The sequence below is a fragment of the Mesoplodon bidens genome, assembly GCF_964165515.1.
Source record: "Mesoplodon bidens genome assembly, chromosome: X".
Lineage (NCBI taxonomy): Eukaryota > Metazoa > Chordata > Mammalia > Artiodactyla > Ziphiidae > Mesoplodon > Mesoplodon bidens.
The window spans coordinates 3,662,020-3,688,048 of record NC_138163.1 but is presented as its reverse complement, the minus strand read 5'-3'; the positions used below and the strand labels follow the sequence as shown (position 1 = coordinate 3,688,048).

Sequence of the window (26,029 nt, the reverse complement as noted above, 5' to 3'; positions counted from 1 at the left end):
TTCCTGTAAGATAACAGGAGGGCCCTGGTGAGCTTTAAGTATGGAAGTGATGTTGCCAATTTAAAAAATTTTAGATTATCATGGCAGCAGTGTGGAAATCCGACGGAGGGAGAGGGACTGCAAGCTGGGGTACCAGTTACCAGCTGTTTCTTTTGTTAGTCCCAAGTGAGAAAGGATGGGGGCTTGAGCCTGGGCAGGGACAGTGGGGATAGAGAGGAGGAGTGCATTTAATGACCTGATGGACTACTTGTGGTGGCTGGGGAGGGAAGTGGAGGAAATGAGAGGATGGAAGATGGAGGAGGGGAGTGAGGGTGGAAATGAGCCCACAGAATTTCAGAGTTGGAAGGGGCTGCAAAGATCAGCTATCCTAGGCTAACTAAGTACTTTCGGTTTCATCCCTACATGTGATGGTCTGGCTCTTCTTTGAATATGTCCAGTGACAGGGTGCCCATTATTTCTCATGGCAGCTTACTTCATCTACAGGTTGTTCTATTAAAAGTTCTTCTTTAGGCTGCACCAAAATGCATCAACTAGTATCTTCTACTACTTGGTCCTAGATTAAATTCCTTGGGGCCACACGGGCCAAGGCTAATCCTTTGCCAATGTGAAAGCTCTTCACGTACTTAAAAACAGCTTTCATATACTTCTATGTCTTCTCTTGTCTAGAGTAAACATTTAAAGTTCCTTCAGCTGGTCATCAAATGACATTGTTTTCTACCCACCTATCATCCGAGAGGGCACAAAAGGCTTCCTGTGGAGTAAAGGGTGTCAGTTTCTTCCCTTGTGATTTTTTATTGGTCCAGATAAGCTCAATGAAAGGAACCTCATATTAAAGTCAACTTGGAAAGGAATAATATGGAAGTATTTGTGAAAGAGGTAATAAAGGCCAGTCTGATAACACGATTTCAGAAGCTTAAGCCTTGAATTGGTTAGGGTTGGTAGTGATACCATTAACATGGATATCAGAAAACAGGAGATGACTCTCACTATGACTTGCAGAATGAAAATGTTAGGAAACCACAGACTCTGGAGTAGGAAAGGCCTTTAGAGATGAGCCGTTCCAAGTCCATCATTTTACAGATGGGAATGGTGGGGTTTGAAGGGGCAAGAGACATGCCCAATGTCCCACAGCTGGTCATTGGCAGAGCAAAGACTAACCTAGGACTTCTGATTTCTAATTCAGTGCTTTTCTCCTATACCATGTGTTCCCTTAATTTGGAAGGCAAGCAAGGGCCAGCTAATAAAGGATACTTTTTTACTATCTTCTCTCTAATCACTGTCAACAAATTATATTTCACTCTGAAATATATTTCAAAGGGTATGTAATTATATGAGAAAGTTTTTTGAGATTCTTGTATTGCTCTCCAGAGCACCCCTGCCACATTCACCAAAGACTTAGCAGTTCATGTCACTTTGAGTTTTGAATTGATGTGAACATCAGTGAGGATAAGTCCCCATTAGGGCAAGAATTTGTACACTGAATGTTTTAATAACATGGGAATGTTGGTAAGTCATTTAGAAATAGGAATGGAAAAATTGGCCAATAATGCATATTATTGTGTGATGAAACTACTGATGCCCTGTAATCATACTGTTGCAATATCAGTATAAATAGGGATTCAAAATGGTAGAATGCCTCCTGACATGTGAGCAGTGTACATGAATTTTCAAGTGTTGAAAATTGGGAGCTATTGCTAAGATTCTGGGGTATTAGAGACATGGCACACACTCTGAAGGCATTCTGTGGATATTTTTTATTTGGAAAAAAAGGGTGCCAATCTCCAGATTTCATATTTATGTAGACCCCCAAAAGTTCACAGTAGCAGACCTCCCATGAATCTAGGTCCCTCTCAAGCTGAGGGCTTCCAGGTGGAAACTACAGTAACTGAGACGAGCCACTGGCCTTGTGTGAAGATGTCCTGCCCCTGGTTCTGTCTCTGTGGTGGACTTTCAGAGCCAAGTGAGGACTTAGCAGCATGACCAGATGATAATCTTCAATCTCAAAGGCAGAGTCATTTATCATAGTTGTGTCTGCCAGCCCAGACGAAATGAATGTAGCACAGTACATAAGCTCTATAGGCATTTTACCAGAAACCAGTGCATGTTGGTCCATCAAGAGGGCATCCCACTCCAAGATAGTCAGAGAAAGGAGGGACCATTTTGAAAACATGCTTCTGTAGGGTTATTCAAGAGTCTGCTATCAGAACTTCTTCACAAGTATCCATCACCAATATGTTTAGACATGCACAGAATAATCTCAGTGTCTGTGTATGAATGATTTTTTGAAAAGTCCATTTAAACTCAGATATGGATTATAGCTTCCAGAAAATGTGTACCTATGAAACATTCGCGGGAAAATTAACATCTGATAGAAAGGATTATAAAAAAACCTGCTAAATGCCCTTTTTTTTTTTTTTTTTCGGTACGCGGGCCTCTCACTGTTGTGGCCTCTCCCGTTGCGGAGCACAGGCTACGGACGCGCAGTCTCAGCGGCCATGGCTCACGGGCCCAGCCGCTCCGCGGCATGTGGGATCTTCCCGGACCGGGGCACGAACCCGTGTCCCCTGCATCGGCAGGCGGACTCTCAACCACTGCGCCACCAGGGAAGCCCTAAATGCCCTTTTAAAAAATGGGCCTAACTCTGTTTCAATCCTAAAGGATGGCCTGCCATTTCAAATCCATGCCATAATTTATATGATATTGATTTTATTGTCACACTTTGAAAATACTCTGTCATGTGTGTTTGTGATGGCCGTAAATGTTCAGAATAACATTTGGAGACCAAGTCACTATTCAGAGTAAGGGAAATTGAGGCCTATGTAGAGAGGTTAGAGCCCATTAATGGGCCCAGTGTTTAGAACTAAGAAACCTACGTAAGACAACTTGTCTTGAAAAGCAAGCAAAAGAAGCTCTCAAATAATAGGACTTCAAAATGAAAATTCAAAAATGGAAGGCTGTGTAGCTCAAAGTGATGACTCTATTTAAAAGCCCGCATTTTGTCCTGTCCAGGAATCCTTAAATGACATATGTTTGTAAAAGGAATTGACACTCCAACATCCAGCCACAGTCAGCCCTCCGTGTATGCTGAGGATGTGGAACCCATGGATACAAGTGGCAGACTGTACTTTGCCATTTTATATAAGGGACTTGAGCATCCACGGATTTGGGTATCTGTGGGTGGGGGTGGATACCGGGGGACAACTGTATACTAGGCATCAAAATTCTCTGGGTGAGCAGATTATAGCTTTGGCATATTAGCACGTCCAGAGCACAGTAACTCCCCACTATAGACCTGGAGCTGCTTGCATCATCAAATCAGTGCCTGGGGACTCACTGCTTCCAGTTGTATTGGTGCTAGCTGGGGAGTCAATATGTTGCTTAACCCAGACTAGCTAAGGGGCTTTGCTCCTGGGAAGGGGTAGGAGAGAAAGTGAGTGTTTTGCTCCCATTTTCCTCGTAGTACATTAGAAACAAAGCACAAAGTTGGCTGGAATCAGTGTTAGCATTGCCCAAAGCAGCTGAACTCTGATTTAACCAGATGCCATAACTATAGCAACAGGGAAACACTGGAATTTTGAGATTAACATGCTACTGAAATTTACTAAATATAGCACACTTTGTGGTGAGGTGCATATTATAGGTATTTCCTTTATTTTTCAAATGACAGTGTAGGTCAGGCTATGGAAAGAAAGTTAATTTATTATATATAATGGCTGCTGAAGTCTCCCTACTCCCTATTGATCTACATCTATAAATGTGTGTTTTGAAACCAAATGAGATAAATCAGCTTGATTGTCCAAGGCATGGATGGAAATTGGGCTACCATAAAGCTATCTTCAGATTTGTACTGGTGTTGGAATATTCATCTTTGGGATTTAATGGAAATAACTTCGGGCCGAGTTAGGAGACCTGAGTCCCAGCCTCTGTTATATAATCACTATGCGATCTGGGCAGGTCTCTAAAGGGATTCTGGGTCTCAGGTTCCGCATATTTTTAGTGCTGGAGGCTGAACTGTTCCAGCTCTCCCATTCTAGGCTTCTGGAATATTTAGGGTTAAGTTTCTCCCTGCTTTGGCTCTGGAGGGTACTTACTGGAATGAGAAAGAGAGATTCACATCATGAGATCCGTGGATCAGGGAGGTGGTGACATGTATGACTGGGGGTTTTCTTACAGGTTTTCCTCTGGTCAGGGAAGTGCTGTCTCCACTCCACAAGCCCTATAAGGAGATTGGTTATTGGCTTCATGCTCCTTCAGTTCTCCTTTACCTCCTTTACCCACAGCTGGGCCTATGTGGCCTCCAGAGGTAGGCCATCGCCGCACTCAGCAAGGCTCTGAGCCCCATCCTGTCTGTATTCAAGGGAGACGTAAAGGGTCTAGGGTCATTGAGGCAGCGTAGCTGTAAGTTCTTCTCAGACTCTGTGCCTCAGTCCTAATAAATCGATTCTTGATATCTTTCCGTGACCAACCCCTTGCCTTCTCCTCCACGCCAGGAGCTCATTGCTTGTCTGTTACCCACTCTTCTTTTACCAGAGAGCCTAGGTCCCTGCCTTAGCTTCATACTAGGTGTCCTTGTCCTTTGAAAACTGGAATTCTGCTGCTCTTTTCAGTCTTCAGGTCTGAGCCTGGCCACTGCCAGACCTCTCTGGATTTACCCATCAGCCTGCAGAGATCTTTGTCTATAGCTTGTGTCTGAGACTCCACAATGCCTCTTCCTTACTGTCCAGCACAGCCCCTTGTTGCTTGATACTGGCTCTCACTGAAGCTGCTGCCTGCCTTGCCTGGACCTCTGTCTACTGCTTATTACAAGACCCTCTTAAGGTGTCTCCATCTGCTCTGTGGGGACATTGCCCTGTTACTCCCAGGCCTTCCTGATGCTGCCTATTAGCCTCTACTTCTCGTATGTCATTGGAGATCCTACCCTTAGAGCCTTCCTGGGCCTATCTGGTCTCTGGGTCCTGGATCTCCCCAGGTTGGTCTATCCCAACCCCAGCCAATTTCCAGTTAGAGCCTACAAAGTCTTTGTGGACACTTCTTGGGCCAGGTTTTCGTACCTGGGCCCATCCCTCAGGATGGAAACTACTGTGTCCAGACTCACCCACTGTGTGCCAGTTAGCAAACAGCCTTATAAAACTTTGCAGTCAATGACTTTGTAGGATAAATTCAAGTTAAAATTATGAGATGGACAGTGAGGGAGAATTTCTGTATCTCTGTAGCCTATGGTAGGGAGAAGAGGTGCTGTTGTGAATTTTTGAGCCAGAAAGAGATAATTAGGTGAAAGGTGAAAAATGTCCTTGAGATCTTTTGAGAAGCAAAGTTGCATGTGAATCTAAGGTGAGATTGTTATTGTTATTAGTAGTCAGCCTAGTAGTATTCAGTTCCTTGCAAAGGTGCATCTGGCTTAATGAAATAACCCAGGATCCCAGCCCCCATAGCAGGGGCATGCGTAGCGGCTAGCTATATGCCGTTGTGCTGAGGACTTATTCTTTCTGAACCTCAGTTTCCTCATCTGCCAAATGAGGCTTTGTGGAGATAATATCTTTGCTCATTTATAAGCTCTCAGGGTGGTGTCAAGAATGCCAGTTAGTGGACAGTGGACATGAAAGCGTTTTAAGAACTGTAATGCATCATACAGATAATTCGGTCTTCTTTGCCAGTTGGGTGGGAGCCATGGACATGGAACCTCTTGCCCAGTGTTGGTGGACAGCAAAGATTGGGATCAGTGAGGGAATAGCAGGTCAGAAATAAGGCAAGTGGCGTGACACGGAGCCAGAGAAGACTGGAGAGATAGAATACAAAGCCAAGTGCTTTAGGGAGCCAGCAGAGCCGACGCACAGGGAAGTTTGAAGGAGAGGAATTTCCTGAGTGGAGAGGAATTTCCTGAGCTAGAGTACAGGGGCTACTGCCTTCTTTTTGTTTGGCACTTGCTGTTGCTGCTCTAGCAGCTCAGACTGAAGCTATTTGGAAGCAGTTAATAGCAGTTAAAAGAAGAGTGGAATGAATGTGAGGGATTATTCTTATAAGGTCTGGCAGGATTTAGGGACCAGGGAAAGGGTACAAGGCCAGTATCAGCTAGCCCAAGGTAAACCCAATTCAAAGGAGAGTGGTAAGTGGCCTAGGTAAGCAGCAAAGGCAGGCTGCATTTGGACACTGTGATGATTAACTTTATGTGTCAACTTGGCTAGGCTATGGTGCCCAGTTGTTTGGTCAAACACTAGTCTGGATGTTGCTGTGAAAATATTTTTTTATATGTGATTAACATTTAAATCAGTTGACTTTGAGTAAAGCAAATTGCCCTCCATGATGTGGGTGGGCCTCATCCAATCAGTTGAAGGCCTTAGGATGAAAGACCGAGGTTTCCCAAAGAAGGAGGAATTTGGCTTCAAGATTGTACCATAGACACCCTTCCTGAGTTTCCAACCTGCCTGGCCTGCCCCTGCAGATTTTGAACTCAAGACTGCGGCATGAATTCTTATCTGAATTTCTTACCTGTCAGCCTGTACTACGAACTTCAGGCTTGTTAGCCCCTACAGCTATGTGAAACAAGTCCTTCAAATACTGCCCTGCTCTCCCTCTCTCCATATATATATGTGTGTGTGTATGTGTATTTATATATACACGTATATGTGTATATATGTATTTATATGTGTATATTTATATATTATCGGTATGTGTATATACACATCTGTATCTATCTATCCTGTTGGTCTGTTTCTCTGGAGAACCCTGACTGAGACAGACACATAAAGATGGCAGTGTAGCTTAGGGCAGAGACAGTTGCAGGATCACTGAGAGCCTTAGGTGTGTGGTCATTGTGAGTTCTTTTACTGACGTTGTCGGTCAGTCACAAATTATTAATTGAGTTTCTGCTCTGTCTACCAAGTGAGTGTCTATTGTGCCACGGAAGCTGGTTGGTACAACCTCTATCGACGCAGATCCCTGAGAGGTCAACCCAGAGCCTCAGTGGAAGGCTCTCACTTTTACACCAAAGAAGTTTTACTCCCCTGGGAGAACATTGAAGGCTGGATGTCCTCCACCATGGGTTGGGGATCTGACTAGAGAGGGCTTCCAGCTCTTTCCGGCTGATAATGGGGTCAAGAAGGACTTCTGAGAGTCTTCTCACTCAGACTTAACAGAGTCAACGCCATGGAAAGTGACTGCTCGTTTGGTCTAGCTCTTCGTTGTACAGATAAGCCCTAAAGAGGAGAAGCCGCTTCTCCAGGCCACACAGCAAGTTGGTGGTGCAGCCAGGCTGATCGTTCAGATGGCCAGACAATAAGTAAGGAAGAAAAGAAAGGAGAAGGAAATAGAAGTCTGTATTCCTCTTGTGGTTTTACTATAGGTCATTTGTTGAGTAATTGTCCTAAAGTTAGGAAATGTTCCTATTTTTCCCAGCTGGATCACAAGGAAGGAAAAGAGAAGAGTCTGAAAAGTAAAGTAAAAGAAAATTTAAAAACATTTATAAGGGCCCTCACTGCTAAATCACAGAGTTGAAGATGATCAGTGTAAGTGAGTTTCATTGGAGAGCTAATTAGCTTTCCTAGGGAATTCTCTAATGGCAAGAAAGCCACAGCACTGTCCAGCCACCTTACCACCTTGACCAAAGAGTATTTGCCCTTGTTAAAATAAAGGCACACTTGGATTGCTGTTCACCAGATCTCCCTATTTCTCCCTATATTTGCTGAGGAATTTAGTTGTCTCCCATGAGCATACTAAATTGAATTGATCAATGAAAATGCCATATGTGTTCATTTGTTTTAGCTTGACTGATAGCTCCATCCATTAAACCTACAATGAAGTTGTAATTCTTTGAAAAAATATAAATTAAAAAACATCCTGGCAGTTCAGAGTTCAGGATGAATCAGTAAAGGTAACTCTCTTTCCTTTGCAGTCAGTATTGCCACTTTGTGCCTGTGTTTTCCATTTTGGATTTGTTAGTGTAAATCCTCCTCATACATCATTGAAAGTGTCAAGATTTATATGACAGAATGTAGTCTGCATTAGGCCTTTAGGAGAAAGTGGGTGACCTAATAGGGTTTTCTACCTTTAATTTGTACTGTTCTTTGTGGGAGGACATTTTAAAATAAACTCTCATATTTGGGAACGTAGTGTTCTGCAAATGGCATATATCATTACCAATATGGGATGTTTTACTGCACTTTCCATGGAGTCCCTGGGCTCCTTACTGAGATGCATCCTCATGGCAAAGCATCTTTTGTGGCCAGGAGGAGGACATTAACTTCTGATCCGCTCCTTCCCTGTTTGGAGCACAGCCCAGCTTTGATCAGCTCCTTAAAGGGCCTTCTGTTTACACCCTCTCATAGGTCTGAGGACAGTATTTGCCAAGTACATTGGAATCTTGGCCAACAGGTGCCACTGGGGCAGGGAAGGTATTCATCAGCTCCTTCCTTTGGTAGCTTTCCTTCTAGTTTTCCTCTTTTGAGGTAGTGAAAACTGCTTCAGGCTGCTTCTGTGATCTCTATATTCTCCCCCTTTTATTTCTTTTCTTTTTATATCCTTTTCTCCTTTCTCATATACCAACTGATGGGACAACTGAGTGACTTTCATCCATTCATTCAAGCATTTACTGGGTTCTACTTCATGCAAAGCACCGTACAATAGTCTGAGGTTTTAGTTATTCTCTTCTGTCTTTTTCCTTCTTAAATTATAAATGTAATACATATTCATAGTAAAAATGCAAACAGTACAAAAGGATATGAAATGAAGAGCCCCTTCACGCCCCTAGTCTCACTCCTTAGGCATAATCATCAGTAACAATTTCTTGTGTATCCTTCCAGAACTTTTCTATGCATACAAAAGTGTATGTATGTTTACATTTATGCAACTATATACATACAGGTTCATACATACACATATATGCTTTTTCAGGAAACACTGGCTAGAGCTAGAAACAGTTTTGTAAATTCACTTCTACGTATATATATCTTGGCACGCTTTCCACGTCAGTACATGCAGTCCTGCTGATTCCCTTTAAGGCTGCATGGTTAAACGTGACTTTAGGAAAGCGCTGAGGTTTTGATGAGTTTTCTATAGAGGGCACTAAAGATGGCCAATTTTTTGAATGTATAAACTCAATTTTCATTCACTGTCCTCAGGTTTCTTTTACTTTTTCTATATATTGAGGGTGTTAGCCAGTTATGCATTCCAACACTTGAAGGATTCCAGTGGCTTGCGGATGCTTCAGGGAAATCAAAATTAGCTTGATCGGTTTCCCTGCCTGCACACCATTTATCCACTCTGGCCTTGGACCACTCTCAAGGGAGCTGCCAATCCAGCCTCCAGGGCTTGTCTCAACCTTTGATGACAGTTTTTTTCCTCCTTTTCATAAGAGTTTCTCCTTCAGCTTCAGCCTATATTTTCTGGTCTAGCCTCATTGACTATAAAGTTCTTGCTTATTTGGACATGTTCTGTCCTTACTAGTTTTCATTTGGCCATGTACAATTTGAGTCCTCCCTCAAAGAACTGCTAATTCTAGCACACCCTTATTTGAACACTTATTGTACATCAGACTTGTATGTGTCATTTCCTTTAATCCTCACAACAAACTCATGAGGGATGTGCAATAATTATTCCCAAATGATAGATGAGGCACAGAAAAGTTAAGGACATTGTCCAAGGTCACACAGCTAGTAGGTGTAAGAGCTGGTATTTGAACCCAGGTTCATCTGACCCTAGAAGGTGTGCTTTTAACCAGCACATGTACTGTCTCCCTAAGTCAGCAAGTACTTCTTGGCTAGCCAGTCATTACAGAGCAACCCTAGTTTATCTGTGAGCCTGTGCTTCACTAAGGACAGGCCACAACATCCACTTCCTGAGTATGTGCTGCATGCCAGGCTCTGTGCAATAGGGTGGCACTGAATTCTCGCATGTTGGAATAGCATATTCTTAGGAGCTAAACCATGGAGGGGATCTTGGGTGGGAGGAAGCACTTCCTGCTTACAATTCAAGCTGAAAAGGGATTCCCGCATTATGAAGCCCCACAGTCCTTCCTGTGTAATACTGTTAGAAGACCTCAGGCAGAATCAGCAGCTATTGGGCATTTTTGTTTAATCTCTTCATGCTCCACCTCAGTTAAAGACACAGGCTTACAATGCCTACTTTGACCAAAAACACCAATTTACAAGAGGGAAGTGGTCTTTAATTTTATTTTCCAGATCAGAGTTCTCCACTTTCCCTACCAATGCTGCCTTCCCTGGGTGTTGCCTCTTGGAATTCAGATTGATCTGAATGAGGTGTCCAAGATAAAGTACATGGTAACTAGGAGATGATGATTTCTATTCTGGTCTCTCTCTCTCTCTCTCTCTCTCTCTCTCTCTCTTTTTTTTTTTTTTGTTGATCTCCAGTCCTGATTCTCCAACTGCCTTGCCTTCTTGTTTTGGGGATTCAGAATCTGGACGTCATGGCCCAGTCACTGAATCGGGAATTTCTAAGTCCCTTGGAGTCCAAAAGAAAGACCATTCCAGATGTCAGGTAAATGCCTTTCATTTCTTAACTGTCTGATAGAAATTGAATAGTTGGAAGAGTATTTATTTATTTACTTACTTATTTTCAGGTTTTCAGTTTTATTTTATTCCAAGCATGGGAAAATAAACCTGAAAATCTAGAAAGGGAAAGGTCAAACCAATAGCAGTTGTCCTGGAATTATGGGACTTTCTCAATAATAAATGTCTAGATGATGTGCTTATTCCAGTCCCAATCCAATTCAATTCAACAAATACTTGTTGAATACCTGCTGTGAAAAAGATAACGAATGACTAAGATATGGCTCTCACCCTCCAGGAGTTCACAGTCTAACAGGGAAGTCAACATGTACACTGTTCATTCTCATACAAGGAAGATAATAATAAAGGTATAAACAGAAGTTTAAACAAGGTGCTGTGGGAGTATTGGAGGAGTGAAAAATTAAATTTAATTAGGGAATCTGGAAATATTATGTTTGAAAGAAGATTTTTGAGCTTGGTTTTAAAGGGTTGATGAGACTATTACAGGAAGACATTTTAATGGCACTTTAAAAAAGATAGTTTAGGCTGAGGAACCACGCAGCCTTCAGGTGTGAAAACCTAGGGGAATGGCGATTGGTCCAGAAATACAACTGGAGAGGTAAGTCTGACCATTTATGGACTTGCTCTGCAGACAAAAGAAGTGTTGGATTACTACCCTCCCCTAAACAAAGAGGAATCTCTTCCGTATCATCACAGTCTCTGTGTGCTTCTCAGTGGCCTCTTTGTACAGACAGATACCTTCCAGTTACATTCGTATTCATTTGATGAAGATTCTCTATATGGGAAATACTTGACTTTATAATACAGAACACATGCAATTGATTTAAACAGCTCCAATGTATCAATAATGCATTTAATTTATTTCTCTCCCCGACAGTGTATGTAGCTATATGTACTTTGATTATATTGACTAAGATTACAATCCATGTTGATATAACCCAAGAGTAGTTATTCATGATCTGGGTGGTATTGCGTTTGAAATTTATCCTGCCCTGTCATTGGTTCCACTCACTTTGAGTTTATACTAAACCAGTTCTAGCTGTTACATCAGGTTCCTCTTTTACTAGCTCTATTTATTGTCTTTCTCTGGCATTCCTATAAGAATGTCAGATGAAATTACATCAGATGCTTCTCTCTCTAAGATATGTTAACTTTGTTCCATCCTCTTTCACCATTCAGCTTGTCATCCTATCATGAACAGGAATAAGCTTTGTTTGGTATGATTTGTGTTTGAAGAATCCATATTGACTACTGTTTATCACTTGGGTTTCCCCTAGGTACTCATAAATGACTGCCTTAATAATTGTCCCCACAGCTTACCAGATATTGAAATTAAATTTATGAGTTTAATTCCCTGAGTTCCCTGGGGATTTTTTTTTTAAAGAAAAATGGAACAAGGCAGTTTCATGACTCACAGCAACTCTTCCATAATAAACCGGTGTGATAAAGAAAAACATTTTGCAGGAAAACAAATTTTAGTTTTAGCCTTCCAAATGATTATTATAAAAACTAACGAATACGACTTTTTGGAAATACTAAAAGACATCCTGTATCCTTTAAAACTATTTATTTATTGTGCTCACACATATTTTTAAGGGCCATAACAGATGCCTAGAAAATGTTAATCCACTAGTTTATAGACTTTACTTTGTGCTGGCAATTGGAAATTTGGTCTTTTTATATTCAAATTGTTGTATGCTTGAAAAATAGCCCAATAATGGCACTTTTTAAAAGGTTATTTTGCAAGTACTGTCGGTCAGACATATGCTAAAGTAGTTTCAGGTTGCTGAGGCAACCTGCCTGCCACAATTGTGGTTACTATTTATGATTTAATGATAATGCATTGACCTGAAACCCTGAGTCTTACCTTCACTGAATGCAGTGCAGGCACACTGTAGGTAGGCTGTAGGTAGACCATAGCTACCTCTAAATCTCAGTGAATGACTAGCAAGGGATTGATGCACATGTGTTAGCAAACAGTAGGATCCCTTGAAAGGGATGGATGTGTAGAACATTGAACAACACCAAGAGCTCTGGTAGAGTTTAGATTTCTATACTTCCCCAGCGAAGACTCTGTTAACTGAAGCTAGGATTATGTGGAATGACTAGTTTACATGAGTCTTGGTAGAGAAGTAATCAATTTTCCCGACGAAAGCAGTTTGGACCCAGTAAATGAACAACATGCTGATGCTATAGTCCCTTTCCTTAATGTTCCATTGAAAAGTGGTAAGGCACATTTCTTTTCTGAGCCAGTACCAGCCCCTTTCCAATGGCTTGGTCTAGAGGCAAATGATGTTCAAGAGCACTTTTTTGTATAATCTTTTTCAATAGGTATGACAGGTATTCCGAAATTTGTATCATAGTGCCTTATGCTTTGGTGCCTGTTAAAACTATAATGCATAGGTTTTTGTTCTTGTTGTTGTTGTTTACTTGTTTGTGTGAATGTTTTTATTTCAAAGACTGCCATCCAGGGCTGTGCAGCAACTGAGCAATGAGAAAATACCCCACTATGCGATCCTGGTGTGGGATAATATTTAGGGTGAGAGAACATGCATAAATCGTCTTACCAATTTGACAGGAATGGTTTCAAATCTGGCACACTGTGGCCTCACTCCTCACCAGTGTGCCCCTGGAAGAGCAAGCCCATGGTGAGCTCCTCAGAGTTTGTTAATGGGAGGAAAGCCTTGGGTTTAGGGAGAAAGTATTTGGATAGCATTTTAAGAAGCCTTTCCATTTTTAGTAGAGTAGAAAAATCTGCCTCTGAGTCTGCACTACGGGCTTTTCTCTGGATGAGTAAAATGACTGTCTCTCTCATATTTTTCTGATATTTATTCTGCAGATCAGCTGCATGAGTCCCTGTCACTCTCCTGAATAAGCTTCCAGGCATTACCTACATGTTGTGTTCCTGTGGAGGGATGGCAGTAATCTCTGCTAAGATAAACCGGAGCTTCTGTGGATAAAGCGTAAATGCAGTGAAGTGTGTGGCCGTAAGATTTAATGCCTCTACAGGTAATTTTTTTTGGAGGGGGGGGATCTGGCATTTAATCAAATCCAAAGTCATTATGTAAATTTAATCACCTTGTAACACACTAGTAATTTTATTATCTCCTTTTCATTTGACAGTGGTTAGATGCAATTTGAGCTTGGAATTCCAGAGGTAGAGCATTGCTGATTGGAGGCATATTAAGAAAAAAGTACTGTGGAAATGAGATAAAACCTTTATTCTTGCTATTGACTGTTGTCTTTGTATGTGTACAGGTATCCAACAAAGGGTTTTTAGAATAAAGTGTGCCTGTTTAAAGTTTTCCACCTTTCTTAAAGCCCCCAATGAATTGCAATGAGACTGTTTTGAATGGACTGTGTTAAATCTATTTCTGTCAAATGGAAAACCTTCACGCAAATGCTATGTGATTCAAACTCTCCCTAATACAGGGGCCACCTTTATACTTGTGTAGCCCATTTGGCTTGGCCTCTGCTTACTAGAATCATGTCTAGTGTTAGATTATTTATGCCATAAGGTCTATTTGAAATTGAAAACAGTATTTGCATTCGTCAACACCAGTTTTAATAGGTGTTTAAAAGGTGCAATGGGGTCGATGATCTTGGATAGACAAATTATCCATCACCACATCACTGTTCATATTATGAGACTGAGGAAGAAAAAATCTGGTTAAGTTGAATTTCCCAAAAGGCACTTGGACTTTTTGATCCTATGATTCACACTAATGGTTGTGTCTAATGAAAGTAATGAAGCTAAATACTTTATCTGTGATTTAAAGAATGAAATTAGAAAGGAGGCAAGAGGGAAGGCATGATAACCTGTTGAACTGACCTTGCTAAGGCAGAAGAATTGGATACATTTTCTTTCTTTGACTTCTCTGTTTTACTTTCCCCATTCTCCTTCATCTCTTAATCTGAAAGAAACTCTTGAGAACATCTCTTCTCCTGAAGACAAAGATTCTATGAGCTCACCCATCCATATATTGGAACACGGAAGCCCCTGGTCAGCCAGGAAGTCTTTCCTTTAATCACCTGATGTCTCTCCTGCTGTATCTTGCAGGCATGAAAGCCAACAACTTGGGCAAATGCCCCTAATTTGGGCTCAGTTTAGATGACTGGGTTTCTCCTACCTAGAGTGCTACTTATTTCAGTGAAAACTCTTCTTCTTTCTAAAAACCCTTACTAACTCTATGAATCATAACATGGCCTCAGTATGGGAAATCAAAGTGGTATAATCTGGGATTAAGATTGAAGTGCCTTACTATCCAGTTTCCCATCAATCTTATTATTTTTTCTCTGTTTATCACTGATGCCTCAGTTTTCTCATCCTAAAATGGCGATAATAATCACTACCTAAATTGTGGTTGGCATAAGGAATCATTGAGACACTGGATGTGAAAGTATCCAGCACTAAGTCTGGCCTAGAGCACATGCTCAGTGAGGGCAGGTTGAATTAGAATGATCTTATGGTTAGGAGGATAAAGAGTTGACTTTTGAAAGATCTTTATATATTAAATACAAGTCCTTTGTCAGATATGTGGTTGGAAAATATTTCCTCCCAGCCTGTGGCTTGTCTTTTCATTCTCTTAACAGTGTCTTTCACACAGAGCAAAACTTTAAAATTTTGAAGTCCAGTTTATCATGTTTTTGGTATCATATCTAAGAATTCTTTACCTAACCCAAGGTCATGAAGAGTTTCTTCTATGTTCTTTTTTTCTAAAAGTTTTATAGCTTTATGTTTTACATTTGGATCAATTATCCACCTTGAGTTAATTTTTGTGTAAAGTGTGAGGTTTAGGTCAAGGTTATATTTTTGCATATGGGTGTAAAATTGTTTCAGCACCATTTGTTGAAAATACCTTTTTCCCATTGAACTGCTTTTGCAACTTTGTCAAAAATCAATTGGCCATATTCATGTGGGTCTATTTCTGGACTCTGTCTGTTCCATTGATCTATGGCTCCTTCCCTTTGCCAGTACCACACTGTCTTGATCAGTGTGGATTTACAGTAAGTCTTGAGGTCAGATAGTGTTATTCTTTAAATTTATTCTTCTTTTTCAAAATTATTTTAGCTCTTTTAGTTCCTTTGCCTTTCAAATAAATTCTACTTATCTAAAAAAAAGTTATGTTGGAATATTGACTGGAATTGCATTAAATTTATAGATCAGTTTGGCATGAATTAACATTTTTACTATGTTGTTTCTTTAAATCCATTAACACAGTATATCTATCTGTATATTTAGATCTTTTAAAAATTTCTTCTATCAGTGTTTTATGGTTTTTAGCATACAGAGTCTGTGCATATTCTGTTAGATTTACACATAAGTATATTTCATTTTGTTTGAGCTACCATAAATGGTGTGTGTGTGTATGTATATAATTTTAAATTTTAGTTTCCAGTGGTAACATTGGGAGTATATAGAAATATGATTGATTTTTGTATGTTGACCTTGTATCCTACCACCTTAGTAAACTCACTTATTATTTCTAGAAAATTTTTTGGTCAATTCCTTGGGATTTTCTGTCTAGACAGTTATGTTGCCTGCAAATAGAATTGCATTTATTTCCAATATTTATGCTTCTTGTTTATTTTTCTTGCTTTGTTGCATTGGCTAAGACTTCCAGTGTGATGTTGAATTGGTGGCAAGAGGCAATGTTTTGCACTGTTCCCGATCATAAGGAGAAAACATTCAGTCTTTTTACCATGAAGTATGATGTTATCTGTAGATTTTTTGGAGACACTTTATTAGGTTGAGGAACTTTTCTTCTATGCCTATTTGCTGAGAATTTATATTACTAATATATATTGACTTTTTTCCAAATGCTTTTGCTGCATTGATCGATATACAGGCATATCTCATTTTATTGCTCTTTGCTTTACTGTGCTTTGCAGATATTGCATTTTTTCACAAATTGAAGATTTGTGGCAATCCTGCATTGAGCATGTCTATCAGTGCCATTTTTCCAACAGCATTTGGGACGCTTGTGTCTCTGTGTCACATTTTGGCAATTTTTGCAATATTTCAATCTTTTTCTTTATTATTATATTTGTCATGATGATCTGTGATCAGTGATTGATGTTATTATTACAAAAAGATTACAACTCGCTGAAGGTTCAGATGACGGTTAGTATTTTTTAGCAATAAAGTATTTTTAAATTAAAGTATATACATTTTTTTTAACATAATGCTATTGCACACTTAATAGACTACAGTATAGTATAAATACAACTTTTATATGCACTGGGAAACCAAACAAATCATGTGACTTGCTTTATTGTGATATTTGCTTTATTGTAGTGGTCTGGAACCAAACCCACAATATCTCCAAGGTGGGCCTCTAATCATGTAGTTTTTCTTCTTTAGACTGCTAATATGGTGGATTACATTGACTGATTTTTCTGTTATTGAACCAACCTTGTAATTTTGTGATAAACCCCACTTGATTGTGGTGTATTATTTCTTTATATATTGCTAGGTTTGATATGATAATATTTGTTGAGGGTGTCTATGTCTATATTCATGAGGGATACTGGTCTGTAGCTTGCTTTTTTGGAACTGTTTTTGTCTGATTTTGGTATCAGTATTAGGCTTGCTTCATTAAATCAGTTGGGAAACATTTCCTCCTTTTCTATTTTTTGGAATATTGTATAGAACTGGTGTTATTTCTGCTTTAAGTTTTGTATAGAATTTGCTAGTGAAATCATCTGAGCCTGAAGATTTCCTTTTCAGAAGGTTTCAACTACAGATTCAATTTCTTTAATGATAATAGGACTGTTTATCTATTTCATCTTGGGTGAGTTTTGGAAGTTTGTGGTATTTAAGGACTCATTGCTCTTTTGATCTTTACAATAATTCTGTGACATAGGCAAGACGGATAGTCTTAAATCACTGCTCAGAACAGTTCCTGGTACATAGTAGAAGCTTTGTTAATTTTGGTAGGATGAATTTGTTAAATGAACTCCATTTTACAAATGTGGAAACTAAGGTTCAGATTGGTGAAAGCACTTGTTGAAAATTATTTAGCTCATAAGTCACAATGTTAGGACTCAAACCCAAAAATAAAAAAATAGCTTTTGAAGAAGAAAGAAAAAATGAGGAGGGAGCTAATTCAGCATCTGTTTTGTGCCAGACATTGCTGGATACTTTTATTTGACTTGTCTCATTTAAATTCTGACAGCAATCCTGTGATATAGGTGTTGCTATCTCCATTTTAAAGGCAATGGAAATAAGGCTCTGCATTAGTCAGGGTCCTAACAGGAAATATGGCACACTTCAGTCAGGAGAGTTTGAGAAGGGTTTACTAAAGCGACTATTTACAAGACATAGGCAGGGTGTAGGGAAGCCATAAGGGCTAGCGAAATACCCTATGGCCAGTATAGTGGGGCTGTTACTCCACCACTATCACCCAGGCCCAAAGGAATGAAGGAAAAGAGAGTCTAGTAAGAGTGTCTGGAAGGAGAGACCTCTAGAGCAGGTAGCCTTCAGATGAGCAGTGGTATTTGGTCAAGGGACATAGCTAACTCCCCACAGGGTGACTTCAGAGGCAGGAAGTTAGGAGGAAACTGCACTCTTCTCCCAATCTTTGATCAATGGCCAGAGTTCCTTTCTGACCAAATCCAACCAGAAGCCAGGGACCAGTCAAGCCTGTTGATATAACCCATACCAGTTTCCTGGGGAGGAAAGCAGGACAGAGAGTGAATCCAGAGGACAAAGATGTTAAGTAACTTGTCCAGGGTCACACGGCAACCTGGTAAGAGGCAGATTTAGGATTCAAATTCCAGAGCTCTGGTTCTTGACATTGCGCTTGTCCATCTTCCCCAGGGGACTGACTTTCAGGACCAAAGTGGCAGAAAGGGCCTGTGATTAGTCCCCCAGTATGTATATTTTCTCATTTTGTTTCTCTTTGCCCTGTAATGTAAATACAGATACTTTGGTATTATAAAGCACCATTAGGGTACCAGAGAGAGGTTAGAAAGAGAACACTAGGCGGTGGAAGGAGCTTTGCCTGAGTGAGGAACCAAGAAAGGCGATGGAAGTTAAGGAAAAGACTCTAAGAACTGGACTATGAGCAGGCCAGAAGCAAGCAAATTAGGCTACAAATATTAAGTGAGTGCTTGCTATGCGAACTACGGAAGGTGACAGAGGCTAAAATGTTCTAAAAAGAATCAAGGTTGAGCAGACTTCCCTGTGCTCTACAGTAGGTCCTTGTTGGTTATCTATTTTAAATATAGCAATAGATACATGTATACGTATAACTGAATCACTTTGCTGTACACCTGAAACTAACACAATGTTGTTCATCAACTATACTCCAATATAAATAAAAATTAAAAACTAATATTTTTAATTTAAAAAAAGGATCAAGGTTGAATAAAAAGGAAAGAAACCCCTTGAGGAGCTTATGTCATGCTAGGGGCTAGAGGTGAGAGGATTTGTATATTCTGACTCTGGAATTCAGCTGATAAGCTGTGGACCCAGGCTAAGATGGCTGCCTGGAGCAGCCTCAGGGTTCCTTGCTAAGAGCCTAACCTGCTGGTGGGTAAAATAGGTAAGAAAATAAGTTGCTGAGAAAGGTGGCCTCCATGACTTAGCTGGCACCTGCACTTTGCTTAGATGTATATAACCTGTACCTTAAAACCCCTCACATTGGGCAAGGCAGGCCTACATGCAACCAGCAGGTACTGAGGTAAGGCTGTGGGCTCTGAGAGAGAGAGAGGAATGAGAGCCTCTCTTTAAAACTGAGTGTTTGATCTCCCTGCTTCCTTACTGTGATCTCTGTAATGACAGCCTCAGGCAGTGATACACAGTCTGGTCTCCTCCTCTCAGCTACTGTTGGGTCAGTCTCTCCATCCATGGTTTTCTGAGGGGCTCTGGTAGCCTGGGAACTGGTTTGAGCAAGACCATCTTGACCACCAACCCTTGCAGTATCTGGCTCAGTAGTTCTCAACCTTGACTGAACATTAGAATCACAGCAGGTGGAGGGGGAGAGGGGACATGGACATCTTCAGAGTCATATGACCAGCACAGTTATACAGGGCCCCATGCTCAGAAGGGGGCTCCATGCTTTGGGTTTAATGCCTTGCGGTTGCCATTTGAAATTCTTAATAATTTTATTTTTGAACCTGTGTTTTGAAAGTAAAGTCCAGTGGGACAGTAGAGAATGTACTGGGGGCCTAGAAGCTCAATTCACATATGGTTCCACCCCCCATTACCTCCCCATATCTTCAAGATAGGTTCTTGACTGCCACTCCCCACGTTCCAGGTGCCTGAGTCTCCCTTACCCTCCCCCACCCGCATCCATGTCCATCCATCTCCAGCGGGAGCCTTGATGTGGGGAGGGTCAAGTCAGGTGCATGCACCCTGCAGCCCCTCAAGGTGGGGCATGGCAGTGGCCATCCTTGCACTTGGTTCACAGCACCACGCACATTCAGTGGGGGTGAATCTCTTGCCCATCCCTGATCCAGGTACCTAGTACATCCTTGTGAGGAGGTGGTAATACCCTTGAGAGGTGCCTATATGCTGTTGGATGGGGTGGCAGGCATCTGCCTCGGGAAGGAAGATGCCTGGGTCAACTTCCCTGCTCTCTGATAAGGCACATCATGTCAGGCCAGCAGCTAGAAGAAGGATGAAACCAAACAGTTGTCAGGCCTGAGCACACACACGTGACACAAGTCATGGGGTAGGGTTCCCAGGTGCCTGTAAGGGCCTACACTTGCCTCATGAGTGCCTTCCCATGCCCTAGAGAGTGTCCTTTGGCCCTACTCCACATCTAGGTGACCCTCTCTTCCTCCTTATAACTAACTTTCTTGAGTCTGACTTTGTGTTCATCTCTTCTGGCCAGCTCAAGGCACCTTCCAGGGCTGGGGCATGCAATACAAGTTGTGCAATTTTGGTGATTCTGCATATGAATTAAATGCCCTGGTATTTTTATTTAAAACTGCTATTGTCCAATGTAAAGATGAATGGTAAGATACATGTTAATAATTGAAATTTTTACTTTTTCTTGACTTAGAATAATATTGAGTAGCAAATAGAAAATACCATGACAAGTTGAATGAAAAGCTTCAGAAGAAAGGAAAAATCTGTACATTGTAGTACCTTAGTGACACTTTTACCCCGCTTTTTGAACAAGGAGCCCCACGTTTGCATTTTTCACTGGGCTTCACAAATGACGTATTTGGTCTTGCCTGGGTGTATATTTAAAACATACAGATGCATCCAACTTAATTGATACTGGATGGGGCTCCAGGCATCTATTTTTTTTCAGGCATCTGTATTTTTAAAGGTACCTCAGAGAGTCTGTTATAGAAAGAAATTACAAATAAGCAAGGAGGGAAAGCTAGAATAAACTCTGTGGTACTGGATTAGAATCAGAGATATCCATATAAAAATGTAAGCTTATCTATATCCATATATAAATATATACATGTAAAGGTAAGTAGATACAGGCATTAATATTTATGTGTGTGTATACACGGATTATTTTACATGCCTGTGTTCCCTCGCTCTCTCTACTGGCAGGGCCTAAAAGCAGCAACATTCAAATAGAATTGAGCTTACCTAGAACCACATCTTGTTTTCTAAATACCATTCTCAAAAAAAAGAACTAGGCCTAGTAATAATTTTGGAGGGCAAGATATTTGCATAGCTTCAAATTGTCACCCCCAAAATATTTATTAATTGCTCTGGTGGTTTCAACATGTGTCCACAAACTCTTTGATACTCCTCCTTACAGGTGGTGGAGATTAATTCCCTTCCATTGAGTGTGGGCTGGACTTGGTAATTCAGTTCTAATAAAGTATGGAAAGGGACAGATAGTAGTTTTACTATTTACTATTTATATTTTTCTCGTTAATATATAAGTAAGTTGAAAGTGAAAGCAGAAAAAGATATGCTATGCAAATCTTATTCAAAGGAAAGTGGGAATGGCTATATTACTATCAGATAAAGTAGACTTCAGAGCAAAGAAAATTACTCCCTTGCTCTTTTTCCCACCTTCTCTGGTTTTAACTGAGATTTTCTGTGATTCCATTTCATCTCTTCTCTTAGAATATCAATTATACTTCTTTAAAACCTTTTAGTGGTTGCCCTAGAGTTTGCAATATACATTTTTAACTGAGTTCATCTTCAAATAACACTTTAAATGTAGTTCAGGTACCTTATAACAGAGTATTATTAAATCTTCCTTTCCATCTCTTGTGACATTGTTGTAATTTACTTCACTTATTCATATGCTATAATCAATCAGTATATTGTTACTATTTTTACTTTAAAGAGTTATCTTTAGACCAATTCAGAATCAGAAAAATAAAAGATTTTACCGTACCTTTATTTATTCCTTCTCTGACACTCTTCCTTTCTTTACGAAGGTCCAAGTTTCTGACCTCTATCAGCATTTTCCTTCCCCCTGAAGAACTTCTTTTAACATTTTGTGCAGGACAAGTCTTCTTTTATTTCCCTCCATTTTTGTTTTTTCTGAGAAAGACTTCGTTTCATTTCTATAGGATAATTTTGCCAGATATAGAATCTGGATTGGTGTTTTTATTCTTTCAACACTTTAAATATTTCATTCCACTCTCTTCTTGTTTGCATGGTTTCTGACAAGAAGTGTGATATAATTCTTACGCCTGTTCCCTTGTAAAGTCTTCCTTAAAGATGTTGTCTTTGTATGTGCTTTTCTAAAGATGGCTAGAGGGAGGCTGGAGCGGGAGGAATGCCGTTCCCCAGTTAGGATAAGGTGTGGCAAAGTCTTTTTCCTTGTAGAGTTATGGAGAAGGCTCTAGGCATATTTCACAATGATTCTTCTTTCCCTCCCCTGCCAGATTCACAAGAGGATCTTATTGACATCCTTATTGTGAGAATTTGGTGGATTTCCTGAAATTTGGGGGGTGCCCCTGTGCCTTCAGTCCTCAGAAGTTTCTCACTCTTACAGTAGTCCACATTCTTCCTCCAGCAATTTGTCAAAATAACCAGTTTTGGTGTTCCTACCAGTTTATGATTCCAGAGCCTTCTTTTCCAGGTAAGTAAATTACAGCTGTATCTCTCTGGATGTTCCTAAGTCTTTAGATTTTGGGGTGGTGGTTTGCCCTGCAACCTCGGTTCTCTGATGGGTCCAAGAAAAGTCATTGATTTTTTTGGTTTGCCCAGTTTTCTTGAAAGGATGGGAGTGATCACTCCCAAGTTCTTATCAGAAGACTATTTCAAAATGTATATGAAAAGGCACAGGTCCTAGAATAGCTAAACAATTTTGAGAAAGAAAAAGGAAGTGGAAGGAATCAGTCCACCTGGTTTCAAGACATTATATGGTTACATTAATCAAGACAGTGGGGTTTTGCAGAGGGATAAACACACACATCAGTGGAACAGAATAGAGAACCCAGAAATAAACCCACACAAATATGTTCAACTGATTTTTGACAACGTTGCAAAAACAAGTCAATAGAGGAAGGATAGCCTTTTTAATAAATGGTATGGGAGCAACTGAATATCCATAGGCAAAAAAAAAAAAGAACCTTAACCTAAACTTCACACCTTATGCAGACACTATCCAAAAATGGATCATGTAAGTTTGCAAAATGTAAACTATAAATCTTTCAGAAAACAGACATAGGAGAAAATCTTTTGGATCTAGGGCCAGGCAAAGGGTTCTTAGACTTGACACCAAAAGCATGATCCATATAAAGAAAAAAAAAAGGTAAATTGGAACTCACCAAAGTTAAACACTTTTGCTCTGTGAAAGACCCTCTTAAAGAGGATGAAAATACAAGATATAGACTGGGACAGAATATCAGTAATCCACATATTCAACAAAGAATAAAGAACTCTCAAAACTAAACAGAATAAAGAACAATCCAATTAGAAAATAAGCAAAAAATGGCAATGGGCATTTTACTGAAGAAGATATGTAGATGACAGACACTTGAAAAGATGTTTAAAACATCACTAGCCATTACAGAAATGCAAATTAATACCATTATTTGATATCACTATATGTCTATTCAAACAGCTAAAATTAAAATAGCGATAATACCAAATGCTGGTGAGGATATGAAGAAACTAGATCTCTTATACATTGCTGGTGGGAAAGTAAAAATAATACAGCCACTCTGGAAAATAGTTTAGTGGTTTCTTACAAGACTAAGCATAAACTTACCATACAATTCAGCAGTCGCACTCCTGGGCAGGTATCCCAGAGAAATGAAAACTTCCATTCATACAAAAACCTGTACATGAATGTTCATAGCAGAGATATTTGCAATAATGACAAGGTGAAAATAACCCAAATGTCCCTCAATATGTGAGTGGTTAAACAAACTATGGTACATCCATTCCATGGAATACTACTCAGCAATAAAAAGAGTAAACTTCAGATACACACAACAGCTTGGATGGATATCATAGGCATTATGCTGAGTAGGAAAATGTCAGTCTCAAAAGGTCACATACTGATTGATTACATTTATATAATATTCTCTAAAATGATAAAATTTAAAAACTGGAGAACAGATCGCTGGTGTCCAGGAGTTAGGTATGTTGGGAGGAGGGTTGTGACTATAAAGAGGTAGCATGAGGAAGATCTCTGTGGTAATAGAATTGTTCTGTTTCTGACTGTAGAAATTGTTCTGATTGTAGTGGTATTTACAAGAATATACACATGTACCATTGAAGGAAACTGGGTAAAGGGTACACAGAACTTCTCTGTATCACCTTTTCAACTTCATGTGAATCTACAACTATATCAACATAATAGTTTTTTAAAATAGTAGCTTTACAGTGGAGAAAACTGGAAGAAATCTCCTTAACCAAGTCATCAAGGCTGACATCACCAGTATGTCATATTGATACCATGTACTTCCTGATACTATGTGATGAGAAAGGCACTTCACTTCTGTGCTATCCTTTCCCAAGATACATAATCCCAATTTAATCATGAGAAAACATCAGACAAACCTGAACTGGGGGACATTCTACAAAGTACGTGACAATCTTTAAAATTGTCAAGGTCGTTAAACACAAGAAAACATTGAGAAATTGCCATAAATTGGAGACAACTAGGAAGATAGGATGACTAAATGCAGCATAATATTCTGGATTCAATCCTGGAACAGAAAAAGGACATTCGTGGAAAGATTTGTGAGGCACATTATACAAAATAACTGCTCAGTGCTCTTCAAGATCATGAAAGATGTGGAAGGACTGATAAACTGTCATACATTGGAGGAAACTAAAGAGATATGACAAGTAAATGCAACATGGTATCCTGAATTTGATCCTGGAACAGAAAGTGGACATTACTGGAGAAACTAGTGAAATCCAAATAAAATCTATAGTTTAGTTAATAGTATTGTACGTAGGTTAATTTCTTAGTTTTGATAACTGCACTATGGTTATGTAAAATTTTGACCTGAGAAATGCTAAATGAAATGTGTGTGGCAGCTGTCTGTGCTGTTTTTACAACTTGTCTGTAATTTTAAAATTATTTCAAGATAAACTTAAAAACTAACACCTCCCCCCCCCAGAGATTCTAATGTGTAGTCAGGGCTGAGAACTGCTGCTATCTCATCCATTAGGTCCTGCCTCATGGGTTTCCACTGTGTTCTCCTACTCTCCTCCATCAAACTTGCCCTGCTGTGGAGGGATTTGTTCTCAACTGGCTGCTGGTCTAAATAGAATGAGGGAAAAATATTTCTACCACTATCCCGGTGGGAAACTCATTTCAAAGTTACTAGTATGGGTACTATCCTATCTGCTCTAGCCAGGTGCCATTGTATAGTAAGAATTTCCACCTCAGAGATTCATTCCTTTGTGTAAAGCATCATTACATCATTTTTCATGCAGCACTTATGGATACTGGAATATAAATTCAATAAGAATTACAAGTCATGTGAATTGGTATATCAGGGCATTTTCTACAACGCCACAAAACACTGGGCATCTGTGGGGGAGAGAGCTAAATTTGTCTAGAGTTCCCCACAATCCATTTTAACTCTCTAAACAGAGAAGGCCAGTCCTTGGTGGGAGGCAGGAGGCTGGCACTGTGGGTAGTTAGAGCCAGGTTATTCAAGACAGCGCTCAGAGCATGATGCTCAGGTCTTAGAGAACTGCCTAAGGTAGAGAGATGGTCGGCATCTTGGATAGTGAACTCCTGTTGCTATGACAGCTTCCAGGAGCACACTTGTCTCATCGGAGTCTGGGGCTTATTCAGTTGGCTCCGCCTTCTCCTGGAGTGCTCTGTTTCTTAAAAGGGCCCTGCCCTTTATTTTGCTAGGATTAGTCATTATGGGTTGGTGAATTGCCCTTTCCCCGCCTCCACCCCAGCTTTTCATCTGCACCCTAGAAGGGAGGGCTTGTGTCTTTGGGCCTGCTGAGAGTCCTCCAAGAGAGCTGAGCTGAGAGAAAATTAAGAACAGCTGGGGGTAGACACAATGACATCATGTGCCTCTAGCATAAAAAGCAGCTCACAAACTCTGATTCAAGGAGAGAAAAATAATGGGAACTGGAGGAAGGG

General features: G+C 40.1%; 1 long non-coding RNA gene across 3 annotated transcripts in view; it reads left to right on the top strand.

The window, feature by feature from the left end:
* Nucleotides 1–25,631, top strand: part of LOC308608333 — a 93,604-nt gene extending 67,973 nt beyond the window's left edge. Inside the window, exons 5-9 of one of the 3 annotated variants that reach the window (XR_014014148.1) lie at nt 10,362–10,488; nt 12,980–13,168; nt 13,360–13,529; nt 22,344–22,540; nt 24,154–25,631. This is a non-coding gene — a long non-coding RNA (uncharacterized lncRNA). Of the gene's footprint in view, nt 1–10,361; nt 10,489–12,979; nt 13,169–13,359; nt 13,530–13,643; nt 13,802–22,343; nt 22,541–24,153 lie in introns of those variants that run through there. The other 2 variants (XR_014014147.1, XR_014014149.1) reach the window with 2 other exon arrangements.
* The last annotated feature ends 398 nt before the right edge of the window (nt 25,632–26,029 follow it).